Consider the following 22109-nt stretch of genomic DNA (forward strand, 5'->3'; position numbering starts at 1 on the left):
GCTCTGGATGGGCCAGGGGGGCAAAACTCAGCTCGATGATGTGACGCGCACTCTCACAAATCCGGCTCTGGATCTCAGGGGTGAGGGTGGGAAGGTCAAAGGTGAAAACGGGCGGGCCGCTGGAGGTCAAGAGGTCAACGCTGTCCAGGCTGCTGTAGGAGGTGCCCTTGGCCCGGTGAGACTCCACGATGCTCTCAAAGTGGCGGCTGAAGGAGTCCAGACCATCCGCAGAGGTCCTGCGAGGGCTGGTCACTGAGATGGGGGACTTGAGGGCTGACTGAGAATCCGATATGTTGTCCAGGGGACGACTACAGGAAAAAAGGATGTAAAGGTTTTTCTACAAGTGCAACAGATCTGTACATTTTTTCAATTAAGACACAATCTAAGACATTTGTAACAAGTATTTTAGATATGAGGTAGGTACAGGTACTGTAGGTATGAGGTGTTAAACTCATCTCTCTATAATTGCCTTCAAGGTATGGTGTGTTTGAACTTCAGTGAATGTCTCACCCCTTCAGCAGCAGACTGTGTATCTGATTATCCTCCTGGGTGGCATGCGGTCTCTTCTTATCCCCCTGCATCCTCACACTGGCCCAGCTCACCACCTCCTCCTCCAGCTCCTCCACCTCTCCGTCAGTGCGGACTATGGTACTGGCGCTGGAGGACAAGGTGCCCAGCACACTGCGGTTACTCCCAAAGGCAGAGTCCACTTCCACCTCCTCCTGTTCTCGCTCTCTCTCTGCCTGGGCCTCAGCTAACATTACCTCATCCAGGTCTGTTTCCCTATAGCATTTCAGGGGCACCGCATCTAAGTCCGTCTCAGAGTACTTGATGGTTTTCCGGATGATGCCCGTCTTGGGTGAGATGCCAACCACAGCGACTGGGGGCGGAGTCACCAGCTCCACCTCCACCTGTTGGACGTTGTGATAGGATAAACTCTGGCCCTCATCGTCCAGCCCCCTCCAGTGACTTGTGGGCTTCAGGGGCAGGGAGGAGGGAGGGGTGGGCTTGGGAGACCCACTGGAGGTGCCCCTAGGGGGGGCTGTAGAGGAGTCTGGGATATCGAAAAAGACAGAGGATGTAAAAGTGTTTTAGTCAAATGCCATGTTCTAAAAACCATGCACAAATAGTCAAACATTTCTTGTTCTAAAGACCAGAAGTCAATTTATAGATTGTATTCCATTATGATGGTACTGTGTATTGAGAGGACTGACTATGGTAATAACATTCAGGGCTCTATTTTCAGCTGGTGCCAAGGAGGCACAAGTGTCAAATGCATGTTAATTTGCAATTTTGTCATGTAAAAACTGGCGCAATGACCTTTTCTAGCACTAAAGCCAGGTTCGGCAATTTACCTGTTTAACATCAGCTCGCTTGCGCTGAAGTGGGAGGGGTGGCAATATTTAAGGTGTGTCCTTAAAAACCAGCCATGACGCACAGTGCCCATGGAAGGAGAGAAATGTGTTTTGTGCCAGTGAATCTTGTATTTCGAAACCGATTGGTTTCCCCCCCATTTCGATTAAAAACCAAGCATAGCCTACCCTCCCCTTAATAAAGGCTGATTTAGCAGTATTGCATAGGTGCATCTTTTTCTCCTGGCCATTAGCCAAACGTAGCATATGAATAAAGAGATTTTAAATGGTCTTTAACTTTTTCAAGTAAGCTATCCATCCCCATTTTCAAAGGGCTCACCTCGTCCGATTACCAAATACATGCTCCTCCAAATTATTAAGTCCTCCTATAATGCCATATCAACAGTGGATAAAAAAAAAAAATCAAAAGTGCCTCGCACATAGGCAATGATACAAAATACTAGGCTCCTGTCAATTGTATAGACGTGCGAATGTTATGTGTAAAGACATTTAGACCTACGTGTGCACACAGTGACATGTATTGAGAAGAAGTGATTTATGATATCATGCTTCTGACCCAATCCTATTTAGAAATATTGTTGTTGGGTTTCAAATTAAAAGAAAAACTAACTTACTAGAAAGGTTCACCGTCCACGGGTTTATGGTGAGAACGTACATGGCTCGAATGTAATGAGATTTCGTCTGCAAATATGATCTATAAGATGGTTCCATTATGTTTATAAAACATTACATTTTTGATCAGTATAACAGTGAATGGACATTGCCCCTTTCTCTTTATATTGGATCTTTATCCAGCTCCTGTGAAAAGTTTGGATGTGCGTAAAACTCTCCATAGTCTAAGTTGCCTTGTCTGTATTATACACCCATGGGGAGCAATTATGGTGCCTGTAACTGTATATAGACATAGCCTATTTAAAACAAGTTGTTGATTTGTTTTTATTAGAATTTGATTATAATTATACACTGTCTTTTTAGGCCTTATCAATAGCCTAGTGAATTCAATCTTACTTATCGACACCGCTTGGCATGTCCATGTACAAATTGCAATTTACAGTAGGCCTAGCCCCTATATCAGTGTTAATGCTATAGCCTATGTTTAGCAATGTATTTCCATATTGAAGCAACGCAATTAGAACAATGTGTACTGCCAACATGTTCAACATATTTAGCAAATATGGGGCACGCTATTTAACGAACTAGGCTATAATGGAGTAACATTTGAATTGGAGTTATACACAGTCTCCCACTGGCTATAAGGTGAATGCACCAATTTGTAAGTCGCTCTGGATAAGAGCGTCTGCTAAATTACGTAAATGTAAATGAGTTGATGACAAGGCAATACATAAGAGACCATAAATATACAACTTGAAGCAACCACATATTTAGCCATGGAGCACATTCTGATTGGCCAGTGAGACACCAAGCCTCGACACACCCAGAACTTGTTTATTCATCAAAACCCAGCCCTTTCGCGCCACCGCCAGCTACTGTGCCCATAACTCCAGTTGTGAAAATAGCAAAAATATTTATGACACCCCCAAACCTATAATACTACCGCCAGCGCTAAGATTTACCATTGCGTTAGGTTTGTTCAAATAGAGCCCTGAATGTTTTTGTAGCACTAAGTAAAATGACCTGTTCTAAAGACCATGAAAATGTAATAAAATGACCTCTTCTAAATGTATAGATTGTTATTATGACGGTACAGTTTATTGTGAAGACATTCACGGTTTTGGGGCCTATAACACACTGTCTGTAATGAATACTGTAATACAATAGTGACTGATGGAAAATGAGTGTGAGATGCAGAGAAGGGATAAGGAAAATGTAATCAAACACAAGGGGACAGATTCTCTAAGGTCTACATTTCGTTAACAGGAAAGTACACATTAAATGAAAGACATTAGCCATGTGTGATGCTGAGATGTCTAGACTCTGAACCAGGGGTCGGCGACAGGCAGCCTGAGGGGCTAAAACTGACCAGTGAGTGATCATTTGTGCCCCCCCCCCCCGTTTTTGGTCAAGTTTAATTTAAGAAATCGGTTCCCAAGTATTCCCACAAATAAAAAAAGAGATATGTGATCGTGTCTCAATGTAATCAAGGTATGAAATGATTGTATTTGAAAATACAATCTCTTTTTGGTCTTAGTTGTGGTCAATTTGCAGAGTACAAATTATTATAAAGATGTTCCCACCCCCCGACCAAAACGTCCCCCGGCTAAATCTAGTTACCTACCCCTGCTCTAAACTATCAATAAAGTGCTGTAACCTTTTGGGTGAACAAAGAAAGTGTTTGTGTTGCAAGAGAAGGATGCGAGTCAGTCAGAGTTAAAAAAGGACAGAGCTAATGCCAGGCCATGATGGCTCTAAAGCCAAATCTAGCCAAAGCTAATTGGATTACAGGAGTATTGTGTAGCTAGCTGCTTGCTCATGAGAAGGGGCTGACGAACTAGGAAGTCTGAACTAGAGGAGGAGGAGGAGTAAGACAGTGATTAGAGCTCTTTCAGGACAGGACCGCCCACCTTTAGAATCATGGCAGTCCTCTGTGGGCTGTCCGAACAGGAACTCCCATTTGGCATGGGCAATCCTCTGAGAGTGCAAGGACGGGCCCAGCACAGAGGAACGGCTGTCCGACTGATGAAAGACAGTGAGAATGATTGAGTATATGATAAGGGATAATGCACACTTCTCTCTTACACAGTCTCTCTTACACACACACACTCTCGCTCACCCACCTGCATCCCAGAAGCAGTGTCTTCAGTGTCATTGCTCTTCTGGCTGGACTGGCTGGATGTCTCTGGAGACAGACAGTACCTCTCTGGCTGACTGCTTTCCCCCAGACTGCCTGTCACTCCACTGGAGCTTTGGGAAGACCCCAGCAGTTCGCTATGGTCCTGGGTCTCCCCCCTGTTTACCCCATGTTTATCCCTCTGATACCCCAACACAGCTGCATCATCCCTCCTCTGTTGCAGCTCTTCCTTGGTCACCACACACACTCCATCACCATCAGCAGTCTGATCCTCCCTATTGGACTCCTCTTTGTCCGCAACGGACACATTCTCCCTCCACTGCTGCATCCTGGAGGTCCAGCTGTCTGGTGGCTCCACGTCAAGGCCTATAACCAGGCGCCTGCTGCTCTCCGGGCTGTCCCTCGGACCCCCTCTGTCAAAGAGGGTGTCGTACTGTCTCCTATACAGGCCGGGGGAGCCCCGGTCTCCCATGTACTGTGGGGGCTGGTGGCGGTGCAGGGTGGGGCCGTCTTTCGCCAGCAGCTCAGCTCTCTGCAGCCGAGGGTCTACAATAGGGGTGTGGGAATCCACCACTAGGTGCAGCTTAACTGGCATGGCTGGGGAGGAGATGCCCTTCTGCTGTAGGAGTGGAGAGGCTTGCCCCAAGCCTTGGCCTGGTCTGGACTCTCTGGAGTGGCGTCCAGCACTAGGAGACTCCTTGTCTGTCCACCTGTGGTCCTGGAGGTGGGTGTTACTGTTAGCTTCAGGGTGGTGCTGCGCTGGAGAACCCGTGCCCTGGAGGGTGGCATAGGGTTGAGACTCCCTAGAGAGGTAGCCAGGCCTGGGGCTCTCTGACCTGGCCGAGTCAGCCTGGAACGGGGTGGGGGAGGGAGTCCTCCTGTCCATGAGGATGGTGGGAAGCTTGGTAGCCTCCTCTGCCAGCTTACAGGCCATGTCAGGGCTAGTGGCCTGGGAGATACTTCTCCTGCCACTGGTCTGGTTCAATCCCTCTCCCAGCTTGCTACCATTTGACTGACCTGTCTGTTTGGAGTTGACCTTGTTGGGTAAGCAGGGGCTATCGCTAGGAGTGTGGCTGCTGGTGTGACTGCTAGTCCTCTGATTGCAAGAGGCTGAGGTGCTGGTAATCATGCTTGATGGTATGTCATGCTGGATTGCAGTGGGCCTCCCTGTAGGTAAAGGCAGGTGGAACTTGGAGGACAATCTGGGGCTCTCATCCCCAAACTTGGAGGACAACCTGGGGCTCTCATCCCCAAACTTGGAGGACAACCTGGGGCTCTCATCCCCCAGGTCCAGCCTGTTGTTATGGACACCATGGTGGTGGCGAACACTCGAGGGGGACATGGTGTATTTGTAGTAAGACTGCCTGGCTTGAACGAAGAGCTGGTCAGAAGCTGGGCTTCTGGGGAGGCCATTTAAACCAGGGTTCCTGTCTGGGTCTATGAGGTGTGCATTGACGGGCAGCGTTTTGGCACCCTGAGGCAGGACCGGGGACCCACCCCAGGACATGCAGCGGGGCTGCTGCTGGTAGTGCCGGGGCAAGCTGGGGCTCTGGTCTGGCCTGTAGGCTGCCAGTCTGCGCCTCAGTTCTGGGGTGCCAAATTCCTCCATGGCCCTGTAGGTGGCTTCTCTGGCTACAGTGTCCAGAGTGGCCCTGCGGAGACAGGGGGAGCCCCTGGGGGACAGTTTGGGGCTGGAGCTACCGGAGGGCTGCCAGCTGTCCGACCACACAGGGTCACTAAGCCTCTTCCTGAGGTGGGCAGGCAGATACCTCTCCTCCATGCCTATACTGAAGGGGTTCTCAGGTATACTTTGGCACAAAGCACTGCAGGGGCTGTCCACAGACTTAATGCTGGCTTTCTCTACGTAGCTAAAGCTGACCACAGAGCGCTTGCCCCCATCCCCCACACCAGAGCCATCGTAGGACCTGCACCCACTGGTTGGAGTGGAGGGGGCAGTTAATCTCCCAGAGGAGGCAGGGGATAGGGGCACCCTCCCGTGGTAGTGCTCAATGTCTGAGGAGCGGGCACGCACCAGAGTTCCATACTGTGGCCCATTGGGTGCAGGCTGGAGAGTGGAGAGCAGTTGACCAATCCCCAGACTTTGCCTGTGGTGGATGGGTGGCCCTGAGTTGTCCGGTAGGTCCAGCTGGAAATTGACAGAGTGTCTGGAGGAGGACTTGGAGGGGGTGAGGCTGGGACTGCTGCCCCCAATTTTATGCACCCCCCCTGGGGACATGGAGGCTGGGCTGGGGGTGGAGGTGCAGGTACAGGTGGAGTGGCTGGGCGTGTGCTGGGACTGAGGTAGGATGTCAGGCCCTTGGAGCACTAGTGGGTGAATACCCTCCACACCACCCCCAAACTCCTTCTCTTCCTCCGGGACAGACCTCACCTCCACATACAGGTGCAGGATCTTGCCTGACTGAGACATGGTCCCCACACTGGCCTCAGTGCAGGCCTCTGTCTCTTTCTTGTTGTTTGTCTCCTAAACTTCCTTTCTAACCCGAAATGAAACAAAATGGGTCCATTTGGTGAGGGTCAGTAAGCTGGAGGATGATTGGCAGGTCTCTTCGCAATGCTCAGCTTAGTTTTAGTCTGTCAAAGAGAAAGAAAAAGAGAGAAGAACATATTAGGAACATGTTATTTTAAAAAGACAATAAAACAAACAAACTGACATCAAAGACTGTTACTGTATTCAGAATCCATGGCTGAATGTGTGTGTAAGTTTGTCTTGGAGGAGCCGAATGTGTGTTATGCTATATAAACACCTCTGATCTACTTTCATCTTCGTAACCTGAGGTGATGCTGTCATGCCATTGTCTACCAGTCACACCATGACACCATAGTCTAGGGGTGCCTTCCCCTGACCCCCTGGGCGGGTGACTGTATGCGACACAGATCTCGATAACAGCTTTACTCCCAGTCATTCTGACTGAGATTCAAGGTTGTGAACTATAAATGAAGGCCTACCCACATGACAAAAGTATATAGTATACTATGGGACTTTACAGTAGTATTGAAGAAATCTACTGGACAAAATACTCAAAGAGCACATTTTCCATAATCTGTAGGTAGGTATGACTGAAGTCTGAACCAACAGTTCAGAGCTTCCGCTCTTTTTTTATAACTTGTAGGGAACACAATATACAGGCCACACTCCAAAAAGCAAGTCCTGCAGGCTCTAGTTTTGTCTTATCTTGATTATTGTCCAGTCGTGTGGTCGAGTGCTGCAAGGATAGACCTAGTTAAGCTGCAGCTGGCCCAGAACAGAGCGGCATTTCTTGCTCTTCATTGTAATCAGAGGGCTAATATAAATACTATGCATGCCAGTCTCTCTTGGCTAAGAGTTGAGCGGAGACTGACTGCATCACTTCTTATTATAAGAAACAATGTGTTGAAAATCCCAAATTGTTTACATAGTCAACTTACACACAGCTCTGACACACACCAGGGGTCTTTTCACAGTCCCCAAATCCAGAACAAATTAAAGAAAGTGTCCAGTATTATATAGAGCCATTATTGCATGGAACTCCCATCTAATATTGCTCAAATGAACAGCAAACCTGGTTTTAAAAAAAATAAACACCTCACCGCACAACACCTCTCCCCTATTTGACCTAGATAGTTTGTGTGTATGTATTGATATCTAGGCTACGTGTGCCTTTCTTAAATTGATGTAGTTCTGTCCTTGTCTATTAATGTTCTGTATTATGTCATGTTTCATGTGGACCCAAGGAAGAGTAGCTGCTGCTTTTGCAACAGCTAATGGGGATCCTAATAAAATGCTATACTTGGCATGTAGGTTTCTGACTTATGGGTGGCACAAATTGGGATTTTGGGACGGGAAATGGCAGGGTATATGCTAATTAAATACTATAGTAATTACTGTAGTGTTTTTGCACATTGTAGTGTTTTTGTGGACATTACTGTTGAATTCACTGTAGTGTTTTTGCAGATTGTAGTGTTTTGCCTAACATTACTGTAGTATTTATTTGCGTGTTTTTGTGGTCTGTAGTATACTGTAGTATTTACTATAGTATTTTACAGAATACTATAACATTCTATAGTAAGTCCTACACATGATTGAGCTATACTACAGTGTGTAGTTTAGTATTCTACAGTATACTACAGTTTTCTACAAAATTCTATAGTAAGTACTGTAGTATTCTATTGTAAACTGTAGTATTTTTTTTATGTGGGTATAGGTATTAGTCAGAAATAGTAATATAGTATCATAAGTGATGACGGTAAACAGTTGGTTATGATACAGTACAGGTCTTGCTTGGATGCATCTGTGATAGACTCCACAAATGTGTCTGATTGCTTTTTGGCCACAGACCTGTTAGAGCTCTATTGGATTAATCAAAGCTATTTTCACAGGTCAAGGATCCTTGAACTTGAAGGCTCAGAATTAACCAAAACAAGAGAGACTCACAATAGCAGGCAGACAAGTTACTGTTTTTACCCAAAACATTCCACATTCCAAGTGCTATATTATTCATCCAAATCTGTAGTCTGTCAAGTTCACACTCACACCATGTCCTCAATCTAGAATAACAAGTGTAATATTCCCTCAGTTTGTGTACACAGATATCAGAGAGAGGCAAAAAATATAGATGTGAAATGGACACCTACTTGTTTAATAGAACCACTGGGTGACTGGGTCAGATTCCCACCAACCTGAAAAAGTTAAGTCCAAATAACCTCAATCTGGCTGGCCCCAATACGTTTTGTTGTCCTTACAGTATGCATGTAAAATTGAATACTACTTCTACCACTAAATCTGTAGTGTGGTTATTTCTTTATTGAATTCCACAACAAGGTTAACTCACTGTTCTTGAGACAGAGGCCAGGGCCCGTGCTTACGTTATCGGATACATCTGGCAGGAGTGAGACATAGTTAGATTAGTTGGGCCCGTATGAATTGGAATAAATCCAGAGGACAACAACCAGACTGCTGGACATTATTACAAGCCAGGAGACGGTCCTAACGTTTTCATTTAATCGCTTTTTAAAATGTCAGATCCATTTCCTTTCATCCAATTCAAACCCCAATTATCACACATATCAATCTCCCCTGATGACCAGAAAGAAGAACATAAAAATCACTCGCTCCTAAAAAGGAACGCCTAAAACATCATGTCAGTGTTTTTCACAGACTAGAAACCAAGTATACAATTTAAAAACATCTGTCAATTCTAGTCAATTAGAAAACTGTAACATATCAAAGTATTTCTAAAACCAGGAAACCAATAGACATTCATATTAATAACATCACAAGGCCACATGTTGAACAAGGCACACAGAGTAGAGTACAACCTCATAACACTTGAGGATCAACATATGCCCCCCGCCCCTCCCTTCCGTCTTTCTCTCTCACACACCTGCTCATATTAAAAACACACTCACACCCTGATGAGCAGGGTAGTTCGGCCTACTTTTTCTGTACTCTGACTTAATAGGATTCCCCACCCCCCCCACTCTCTCTCCTCCATTACTGTTCAACCTACAGACACATACTCTGACACCATTTCTCCCTTACCTCATAGTCCTCTTCATCTTGCTAACAGCATCCGCCATCCCCTGAGTGGCGGCAGCACAGTCTGGGGCTGCCTCCTTCCGAACTCTTTCTCTCGTCTCCCTTTCTCCTCTTTACCACCTCTAGACTCACAGTGGCTGTCCGCTTTGCCAGCTCATCCATACTGGATTTACGCCTCACTGTTCTCCTCCAGACCTGCCTAAGTCCAATAGAGCTCAGTCTTCCACCTTCTGCCACTCATGGTGCTTTGTCCCTCCCTCCAGGAAGAGTGCTCGACCAATCAGATCCCTTGATCCAGTGCTGTCTTACCGGCCCAATGGCTAGTGGTGTAAAGTAGTCTGTTTAGCACTAACAGATGGTGAAGGACCATGCAGCTTATAGTTCCTGGGACGGTAACAAGGTCAGAGGGGACTGGGGCCCTCCTTTTATTCAGAGGATAGAGACTCATTTGGCTAATTTGAGTCGTAGGGGGTAACAGATGTGAACCTCGGAGGAAAATCAAGGATAAACAAATCCGAGGCATCACCTTCACACCCTCACGCTTAGACAGACAGTAATTTTCTCTATCCCTCTGATAACCCTACTAGCACTCTCTCTAGGTATCAACACTTACTGTCTGGCTGTAGCATGTCTACTCTACCTCACTAGGAGGTTCTGGACTTGGAAATTGTATGTAATAAATTCTGTCAATCAAGTTTGATGACAGATAAATAGTAGAGCAGAGACCATGTAAATTATTTTCTCACTGCCTCATGGAAGTGACAGCTTAACAAATGGCACCCCACTGTATTGTGCCACCACACCTCACTCTCTATTTTCTGTGGTTTGGCTGCAATGAGGAGTGAATTTCCACAGCTTCCCCAGTCAATCTTCTCCTGGCTGGTGTCCGATCCTTCCAGACAAGAATGAGGGGAAAGGTCTGGGTCTGCTTTTCCTCTCCGGGATTTGTCTTTCCAGACAGAGAGATTACCCCGACAACGCACTCGGAAAACAAGCTTTACAAATGGTGATCTTTAAGTTTCAAGTTTCAATGTCACGTGCACAAGTCCAGTCAAATGCTTTTCTTGCAAGCTATAAACCCAATAATGCAGTAATCACTATCAATGTAGTAATAAAAATAATATAAGGTAGAACAAAAACACACAATAGATAAAAATAAGAACATGAGAAAGTAAGTAAGCTATATACAGGGTCTTAATAAGCCTTTGCTATAAATGGTCTTGTGGCGTCACTGAAGTTAATGAGTGAATGGTTTGACTTCACTGGGCTTACGCCAAGGGGGTTTCAGAGTCTCCTCAGACCCAAACACAACGTCAGATTTCAGAACAAGGGAGCAGCAATGGAGCCTATTAACAGCTGAGACTAATTCACTTGAGACAGATTCAATTTCATGTCACAAGACTGACCAGAAAGTAAATTGTATGTAGCTATATCTTAATAATATTTTTACCCAACAGCAGCTGAGCATATAAGCAGATAACGTCAATGTACAGTATGGAAAAATCAACCCCTTACTCACCAAGATTGTAATCCCCCACAGTCAATAGTTGAACGCCCTACTCTTAATTACAGTCACGTCCACTGACCATGTAGAGTCAGCTGTGGTTTTATCTGGTGACAGTTTAAAAGCCCTATCATCATAGCTCAGATTCTGAAAGAAATCATCACAGCCTGTGAAAAAAAAAATGAACTGCAGAATGCCCCCGCATTGTCTTCAGTCCAGCTATAGGACATCAGAAGGTTTTATGGCCCTGAAATCTCACTTTATGCACTGGCAGACAGATCGATGTCTCATATGCTTAACCAAGTACCTTACACAGTCAGATCAATCTGGGCTGGAGAATGGCGCAATGCACTACATCTGTTATTGGAGCAATCTATTCTCTGAGGCGATGCAGTGCCAAGCCAGGCTGCAGTGGGGAGCCTGGGGAAAAGAGAAGAGGGGACATTTTTAGAATACATTCATTCCGTCACCTCTAGGTGACAATAAAACTTTGATTCCTCCAACAAATATCATCCAGTTGTTCTTGGATTTCAGCAGAAATGTGGTTCCTACAACACACACTAAAATGAAGCAATAGCAGAGTAACATACAGGTAGGTCATGGACCTATAAGGACTGCTGAAATATCATGGCCTCAGCATTAAAACTGTGTCATGGGCTCCTGTGTCTGTCTGTCTGTCGGGCATGCCCACATATCAGCCACGCAGCATCTGCATAAATCATTACAGCCACACAGTGGGGGGTGGAAGGAGAGGTGGACTCACTTGAGACAGCGTCAGAGGAGAAAGAGGGTAGAATTGATGAGGTGAGATGTAGGAAGGACAGAGTGTGTGAGAGAAAAAGTGAGTGTGTATGTATAGGAGAGAGAGAGACCCAGAAGTATCATGCAACAGCCTTACTGACTGAGTAGCACCTCGGCCAACCCACTGGGCACAAACTGGTTGAATCAACGTTGTTTCAATGTAATTTGTCAACGTATTGTGATGTGGAATCTATGTAGAAAATACATTGGATTTGAAAAAAGTAATCAACTGTTGTTTTGAAGGTGAAATTTGTCATCATGGTAAACAAATTTCAACACTTGAATAGAATATGTTGAATTTGTACCTTTAAACCAACTTCAGATCTTCAACATTATAGCCACAACAACAAAAAAAGAGCTATAGGCTGGGCAGCACCTCCTACTGGAGAACTGGTCTATCTACAGCTACCCTTTGGTCTCCGATCCAGGGTTTTAACCAAGCCCAGCCATGCTTAGCTAGTATATTTGTCACTGACTATTACCAATGTGTTTTCGTGGGAATGATTGTTGAGAGATCTCCACTTAAAAACGAAATAGATTCACTGTTGCTATCGAAGTAATTCCATATGGTAGGTTTAACATAGCAAATAAAATGTGACCATACCACCGATATATCATCAATGATGCTATTTAGGCCTTTATAGCATTTACAAAGTCATCAACAGCTATTGTTTCAATTCAAACCAGAAATCAACTAACAATAGACAATACAATAGGCCTAGGGTTTCAAGCTGTGGTTGATTTAAATTGTAATTATATTTATTGATATTGAATTGTGTAGGACTAAATCAAATCAAACTTTATTTAAAGTGCATTTACAGTTTGATTTGACTTAGTCATTTACATTTAAGTCATTTAGCAGACGCTCTTATCCAGAGCGACTTACAAATTGGTGCATTCAACTTAGTCCTAGTCTTTAACTTCGATTTTTGGTTGAGATTGAGAAGTGAATCCAACATATCAAGTAATAATTTGTAGACAAACTGGAATTAAAGCCAGACTAAGTCAGTGGCACAGATGGAACTATCCAAGCAGAACATACATCTCTTTCAAATGTTGATATTTGATAGCATTGACAAACAAAACCAATACAATATCACTTTTGTACAATAAATAGCCTAAAGTTAAGGCTATCTTAGAAACGTATGTAACATTCAACCTTAAAATGAGTAACAAATCTATGGCCACATTTTGAGGTTACTGGAACTACACATTTCTTCTTATGTAATCATATAAAGCATGCATGTTCAAGATAGCATGCCTAGGTCATTGCAGGTCTGTGGAGATCTTGACAATTGCTGTAATAATCTGTGCAGAATCTTGAACGGCATTGATCACTTGCACCATGTACTTTAAATGTAATCTTAACTGCAATCCAGGTCATTTGGTTCTGCTATTAGATGAAACACAGTGATAACACATTCATCTTTTGTATAAATAAACAAAATATCTGGCAATGCATTCCCATTTGAACTTTGTTGGCCTTTTAGATGGTTGAAAGCATAGTGATATAACACATTGGAAATTCAACTAACTTTTGGCTGTCTTTTTGAGTGGGTGAAAATAAGTTGTAATCTCATTGATCAACATCGCAACTAAATATGACCCAATTATCCACGTTGAAATGACATGGTGTGCCCAGTGGGAAGGGACTGCAGTCAGTGAAGGGCTGTTTATAGAAACACTGTCATCTGATAGGCTGGAGGAAATGGAATAGGCCTACTGCCTCTGCACTTCAAAAGTCTTGTCAGACACAGCGATTAGATATGTACTAAATAGGCCGAGGTATTCAAATCAATTTTTTTGTGGTTTGTGGACAGCAACGATACCAGGTCGCAACATAGGCTACTAGTAAGAGGCAACAACTTGACATGGAAGGATGATTGTAAATGACTATCTGGTCGACATATCTGACACCAAGGAAGATTGCTATGTTCAGTCTTGTAATTCCCTATGGTTGTTGAATGCATTTATTGAAATGACACTTCAGTAGTGATCAGGTGTTTGATTACCAAACATAAGTCTGTATTGCCTATGACTTGAGCAACAAATAACATATCACTGAAAAGTTATGTCAGATTTCAAGATAGGTCTGCCATGGGAACACTGTAATATCAATAGTTTACAGGTGAGCTCTGGACATTAAAATCTGTCCCAAACAACTAGCACCTGTCCGATGGTCACTCTGTTCTGCGACAGAACTGTAAAGTGATGTTGTTGGGTGAACTGAAGCAGATGGAAATGATAGGCTTCCACACAAAAGCAATCTTAAAACAGACAACATTAGGATATAGCTGGAACAATTCCTGGAGAGATGGTTTTATTCATTAATGAAGAGTAGCATTGCTAGCCTACAATTCGAAGCCACACTGCAACTTGTCACGGTTCATGAAGAAAGAAGGTCACTTACCCCTGCTATTATATGAAATGCTAATGATATAAGAAGCAACAGAATCCTGATAGAGCCGCGGAGTAGACGTGTGTACATTCGCTGTCGCTTATCACCTGTTTCCGCATTGAGTAGGCTGATGTATTAACCTTGGTTGAAAATGAGCTTTCCATTCATCGTTAAATGGTTCTGAAACTGACAGCTCGTCTGATCCACCTTTGCTTCTGACGAGGAGCGACACTTTCTCTTAATGCGACCATGCTAGAGCTCTTCACTGACAGAGCGCATGCTATTTACGCTCCCTTGGAGGAGAGTTTACAATAAAATTTTAAACGGACTTGAGATCTGTATAATCTAACAGACGGACCAGATAGCACCCAGGGCTGTAATACCTTATTTAAAAAATAGCATAGTTGGTCAACTATTATAGGAAATAATGTGGACATTAGGCCGCTATCTCGTTACCCAACTTGGCTCCAACTGTTTGCTAGAATAAGCTTGCTGCTTCCCTATAGTTTATTTGTATTTTATTCGCGCGTCAGAATAAAATACTAAAAAAGGCTATTTGCAAATTACTGTACAACACCTGGGTCATGGCTGAAATCCAGAGGGATTGCTCCAATATCATTATCCTGAAATGGTTGGATTTAACATTAACTCTTCTTACCCCCAAAGTGGGGCATTTGCTTCCAAAAGCACGCCAAAATGTAGGCTGCTAGATTTCTGAAAAACGAACACCATTCATCCCCCCAGGCATTTTACCAGCCAGGTTTATAATAATAGCCTATTTCCCCCCCTTTGCTTTGATCATATTGTCTAGTGAAAGGAAATAGGTTATCTGGTGAGAAGTAGGTTAGGGGCCAAAGTCGTTATTTAATAATTTTACAAAGTACAAACTATGTGCACCTGCTGTTCCATAGGCTCATTGTTGGCACCAGATCAAACACTACAGATGTAGGATCTTAATTTGATCACCCTGTTGCAGGACAACATTCCTGCAATGCATGATTTTTTTTTTTTACTTGTAGTGTATTTGCGGTTAAAAAAGGCTTCTAAAGTTTGTAATTTCCATTTTGAAATTTCGCAATTTTCCCTTCCGAAAAATGTATCAACCGCTACAAAAATGTACATTACTTATAATCCACATAATAATTCACATTTCCTATTGCTGCAGGTTTATTTTCCTGTTGTAGGAGACTGGCCCAAATTAAGATACTACATCTGTTAGACAAGGCCAAAAGAATGTGGTGGGGATCATGGGTATAATCCCTATTCCAAGGCACACAGGGGGGTAGTCAGCCTTACATATGAAGCCATGTATGAATGCGTGGCGTCCTATGTAGGGCTAGCAGGGGGGCACACACACGCACATACACACAACTCTGTCTCTCTGTTACAATTTATTTAGAAATGTATTACATTTGTCAAGCTAACTACTGTTTCACACATTACATTTTCCTCAGGAAAAGTAGACCTTGGTTGAGTTTAGACACAGAAATAGAAAAGGTAGGACAAACAGCAGTAATCATAGAGGACAGGAGGCATGCTTAAGATTCCACATGATTCAGGAATGTGCTCATTTGCAGCAGGCACATCAGAAAAATAAACACAAAACTATTGGCACATGTTCACATATACCACACAAAACAGTAATACAAATCAAAACAGTTCAACTTACATATATAGAAAAGAGACAAATACAACACACACACAACAGAGCATGTCTTACCTGCAGCATGTTGCCTTGCCTGCTACCTGGGATGAGTCATCCACTCTGTCAACATACTAGTAATAATCCCATACTAATATTCACAGCTATTTTTCAATGAATAACCCATATTTTTGTACCTGTCTCATCCCCTCTATAACAATCCAGACATTGCAGAGACCAAGTGTAATGTAAGCATCCCTCAAGCAATTCCCTGTCATTCGTTCAAAGCTACGATGACACTGCATTACGTTTTGGACATGCTGTGAGAGAAGATTGTGAGCTGAGGGGGTTGGGTGAAAACAACCTCACTTACTGGGGAATCCTTCTTAAATCTCCCTCTGTGACCCCTGTTCTACTGTCTCATCACTACGCACTTACCACATGCTTGTTGTTGTTCCTCTGAGTTAAGCAGAAGGAAAACAGCAGTGAATGATGGTACACTATATATACAAGTATGTGAGTATGTGAACACCCCTTCAAATTAGTGGATTTGGCTATTTCAGCCACACCCGTTGCTGACAGGTGTATAAAATCGAGCACACCGCCATGCAATCTCCATAGACAAACACTGGCCTTACTGAACAGCTCAGTGACTTTCAACGTGGCACCGTCATAGGATGCCACCTTTCCAACAAGTCAGTTTGTCAAATTTCTGCCCTGCTAGAGCCGCCCCGGTCAACTGTAAGTGCTGTTATTGTGAAGTGGAAACGTCTATTAGCAACAATGGCTCAGCCGCAAAGTGGTAGGCCACACAAGCTCACAGAACGGGGCCGCCGAGTGCTGAAGCGCGTAGCGTGTAAAAATCACCTACCCTCGGTTGCAACACTCAATACCGAGTTCCAAACTGCCTCTGGAAGCAACGTCAGCATAAGAACTGTTTGTCGGGAGCTTCATGAAATGGGTTTCCATGGCCGAGCAGCCGCACACAAGCCTAAGATCACCATGAACAATACCAAGCGTCGGCTGGAGTGGTGTATAGCTCGCCGCCATTGGACTCTGGAGCAGTGAAAACGCATTCTCTGGAGTGATGAATCATGCTTCACCATCGGGCAGTCCGACGGGACGAATCTGGGCTTGGCGGATGCCAGGAGAACCCTACCTGCCCGAATGCATAGTGCCAACTGTAAAGTTTGGTGGAGGAGGAATAATAATAATAATAATAATAATATGCCATTTAGCAGACGCTTTTATCCAAAGCGACTTACAGTCATGCGTGCATACATTTTTTGTGTATGGGTGGTCCCGGGGATCGAACCCACTACCTTGGCGTTACAAGCGCCGTGCTCTACCAGCTGAGCTACAGAGGACCACGAATAATGGTCTGGGGCTGTTTTTCATGGTTCGGGCTAGGCCCCTTAGTTCCAGTGAAGGGAAATCTTAACCCTACAGCATACAATGACTTTGTAGACGATTCTGAGCTTCCAACTTTGTGGCAAAAGTTTTGGGAAGGCCCTTTCCTGTTTCAGCATGACAATGCCCCTGTGCACAAAGCGAGGTCCATACAGAAATGGTTTGTCGAGATTGGTGTGGAAGAACTTGACTGGCCTGCACAGAGCCCTGACCTCAATCCCATTGAACACCTTTGAGATGAATTGGAACGCCGACTGCGGGCCTTATCGGCCAACATCAGTGCCCAACCTCACTAAAGCTCTTGTGGCTGAATGGAAGCAAGTCCCCGCAGCAATGTTCCAACGTCTAGTGGAAAGCCTTCCCAGAAGAGTGGAGGCTGTTATAGCAGCAAAGTGGGGACTAACTCCATAATAATGCCCATGATTTTGGAATGAGATGTTCGGCGAGCACGTGTCCACATACTTCTGGCCATGTAGTGTATGCACTATGCAAAAGTGCAAGGCCACCCATAACTCATGGTTTTTCAAATACACCTTCTCATATAAAAACCCACTAAGTCCTGTCCAAAGTCCAAGTCCTCCTTTCTCTCTATCCTTCTATATGTGCAAGAACTGGTGTGTAGTTTTCTGTGGCCTGTCAGAAGTTTAGTGCTCGGAGAGGGAAACCACCCACCATAGGTCTCCCTGAAAAAACCACCCACACATCAGCCCTGTTTGAACAGTTGGAATGTATATGGTGGGTTCTGCTGCACACCGAGGTGACTCTCATGCAGCCCACAAGCCCAGCAGCTTGGCTTGTTGCCTAGAAATCCCATTCTAGCCTTTAAATGTGGACTATTTTTCATCCTTTCTCTCTAAAAACAGATTTTCTAAATGCTGTATGTATCCAAAAACTGTATATGATCCCACAATACCTTCTCATCTCATCATTGTTTCTACATAAGGATTCTTGATGAACCAGTCAGATACCTTGGCTGACAAACAATTTATATTTTTCTCCGGAAGGTGGCAGCATTTCTCACTTCCATCCCTACTTCTGTCTGTAGTCGGTGTATTCCTCCTATATGAGACATTCTCAATCTCTGAGACAACAACCTGAGGCTGATGAGGTAAATCCTTTCCAAGAACTATGCTCTTCTGGAAGAATGTGAATTGATAAAAGAGAACCAGGCAAACTACAATGTTTAACTGGGTAGGGTAGGTTTTGATAGATATTGCTGCACTGTTGGAGCTAGAAACATAAGCATTTAGCTGCACCTGCGATAACGTGCAGAACTGTGTACTCACTAATAAACGTTGATTTGTGTTGTTCTGCAGTGTATCATCATAGGAAAGTCACAGACACCGTAATAAACTAAAGCTCATTCAAAAGCTATGCCAAAAGGAGATGAGTGTCAATAGACTAAAGGAAGACAGAGAGCGGGCTTTGAAAGATTCTTCGAGCACTATACCATGCCTGGGGCTTTTTAAACTCACGTACATTATGCCTGCAAGTATTGTCTCCTCACTGGTCTATCCTAAAGGGTTGAAACCTGAGGGTTGCATTAAACTGTTAAGCAGTCAGTGTAAGTATGGGGGTAAGTGGACTACAGGACTACAGGAAAAAAAAGAGGACTGAGCACGCCCCCATTCTCATCGACGGGGCTGTAGTGGAACAGGTTGAGAGCTTCAAGTTCCTTGGTGTCCACATCACCAACGACCTATCATGGTCCAAACACACCAAGACAGTCGTGAAGAGGGCACGACAAAGCCTATTCCCCCTCAGGAGACTAAAAAGATTTGGCATGGGTCCTCAGATCCTCAAAGAATTCTACAGCTGCACCATCGAGAGCATCCTGACTGGTTGCATCACCGCCTGGTATGGCAACTGCTTGGCCTCCGACTGCAAGGCACTACAGAGGGTAGTGCGTACGGCCCAGTACATCACTGGGGCAAAGCTTCCTGCCATCCAGGACCTCTATACCAGGCGGTGTCAGAGGAAGGCCCTCAAAATTGTCAAAGACTCCAGCCACCCTAGTCATAGACTGTTCTCTCTGCTACCGCACGGCAAGCGGTACCGGAGTGCCAAGTCTAGGTCCAAAAGACTTCTCAACAGCTTCTACCCCCAAGCCATAAGACTCCTGAACAGCTAATCATGGCTACCCGGACTATTTGCACTGCCCCCCCACCCCATCCTTTTTACGCTGCTGCTACTCTGTTAAGTATTTATGCATAGTCACTTTAACTCTACCCACATGTACATATTACCTCAACTACCTCAACTAACCGGTGCCCCCGCACATTGACTCTGCAACGGTACCCCCCTGTATATATAGCCTCCCTACTGTCACTTTATTTTTCTTCTGCTCTTTTTTTTGTTGTTGGTTTATTTTTACTTTTTTTGTTTAAAATAAATGCACTGTTGGTTAAGGGCTGTAAGTAAGCATTTCACTGTAATGTCTGCACCTGTTGTATTCGGCGCATGTGACCAATACAATTTGATTTGATTTGATTTGATTTGAAGTGACAAGACAGAAAGTCTTCAAAGGTGCCAGTGTCAACGATCTTATTTGGAGATTTGATTTCTGTCGCTTCCATTAAATATCACTGGGTTTAAGACGTGGTCCTCAGTTGATGCAAACATCAATCAGCTGAGACTCTGGGGAAAAATACAGACAAAATACATTTAGAATCGCCATATGAACTGATATGATAAATAATCTAGGCTAAGAGCAAAATCTTCACCATGAACCACCTATGCAGACTGAGAACCTCGTTTAACTCATGTTGTACATCTGAGTACTGCATATCTGTAAACAAGCTATACATTGATTTGAATGTTTGGTGTGATTGTGGTCAGTACATCACGGTTTTATACACTGAAAAACCCTCAACCTAAAGATAAACTCCATGAATCTCTCAGTAACAAAACAGTGTGTGATCTATCTACAGTAACTCACTAGGCAGAGGCTCCTACTCTCTAAGGCTGACAGCACTCTTTGCTTTTGTAGAGTCTGCAAATTGTACAGTTGACTCAGATTCGTACTACAGAACAACGAAACAAAAATTTGAAACATATTTAAACAAGCAGACTCATACAAAGATGTACAGCTTCTTCTTTATCTCCATCTAGATTTTTTTTTTTACTACTGTTATTGCATCTCACAAACAACACATTGTGTGACGTCAACAAAATAAATAATGTAAACTTGGGGAAATTCGCCTCCAAATCATCAGCTGTGGATTATGTATTTTTCAAACGAATCAATGAAGCGATGCTCTCCTGATCTAAAGGGGGTCATTGTTACAACAGAACGTGAGACCCTGCAGTCAGTATAGCTTACACTTAACTTAGCCAGGGATCACATATTCAAGCAAGTTAACGCCACACAGAGTAAGGTATCATAGTGTATATTTGGATAAAGTTGACTGTGGTTCAACAGGGGGTGGTTCAACAGGGGGTGGTTGTTTTCTCTTCAGCTAGAGCATCAGATCTCCTTCTGGCCTCCTTGGAGACTCGAACAAAGTCATAGATAAACACTGGTGTAAAATACAGACTTCAGTGCCAGACAATGCACAGACCAAACATGATAACATTGTAGCTGCAACATACCCCAGCTGTTGCTCATGTTAACATACAGAGCAGAACATTCTATATTATATTGACATCAATATCAACTGATGAAGCAGAACAATACATTTCCATACAGTAAAAAGACAGTCAAATGTTATGTACCTACCTATCACGATAAAGCCCTAGAAAAGGAGGCCCAAAATCAAGTTAACTTTCACAAGTGGCTCGGAGTAAGTGGGGTCTGTCAATATGTTGACTCTGGGATTGATTTCATTGAAACTCTGAGCTTTTCCCCACAGTTTGAAGATGTCATCATCACCTGCATCAGAACAAAATATAAAACCTTTCACAATGGATTTCACAATTCACAAATGTGAAATTCACACGTTCACATATTTACACATAGTTTTCATTTAAATGTTAATTGAAATGGGCAAATAGTAGGAAAGGAATAAAGGGCAATTCACCATGTGATGTTGTTTGCTTCTTGAAAGTCTTGAAAGTCTGTAGAACATAAATTAGGGCCTTCACAAGCCCCTGGGGGTCTTTAGCATTTGTGTAGGGTCCAGGATATCCTTTAGTCAGTCAACTGGTCCACATTACCTGGTCTACCATCTGTGGGAAATCAGATAAAAACTTTGAATGTTGCCACAACTCAAGCTCAGGCATTTGCCTCTCTGACTTCACTCTGTTAACGCTACGTCTAGGCTAACTTTGCGATTCCTGTCTCATCGTTCACCAGTAAACTCTCAAATTGTCCCAAAAAATGTGTTAAAAAAATTGGTTGGTTTCAGGGTTGTAACATCTGGGTTGTTCTGAACAGGGTAGATCAAAGTACTGTGCTCCAGCTGAAGATGAAGCCAAAACATTTGTAGGAGTTGGCTTTGCATAAACGGGCATAATGACATAGAAAATAAAGGCCACAAATACAATCTTTATGTTGCACCTTTCCTTGTGGGCGTGCTGTGCCATTTTGATTTAAAATATAGCCTAATTTTCAAATACAAGGAGTAAACATTACAACGCAAACTACTATAGCTGACTAGCTGGAAATTGAACATTCTGGAGCTATTTTATGCGCCTAACTTGCCCGTTGACGCAATAACCAACTGTCATCTCTATTTATGACGTCAATGCTGCGGGG

This window comes from Coregonus lavaretus, assembly GCF_964263955.1.
Source record: "Coregonus lavaretus genome assembly, contig: HAP1_SCAFFOLD_2832, whole genome shotgun sequence".
In the NCBI taxonomy this organism is placed as follows: Eukaryota; Metazoa; Chordata; class Actinopteri; order Salmoniformes; family Salmonidae; genus Coregonus; species Coregonus lavaretus.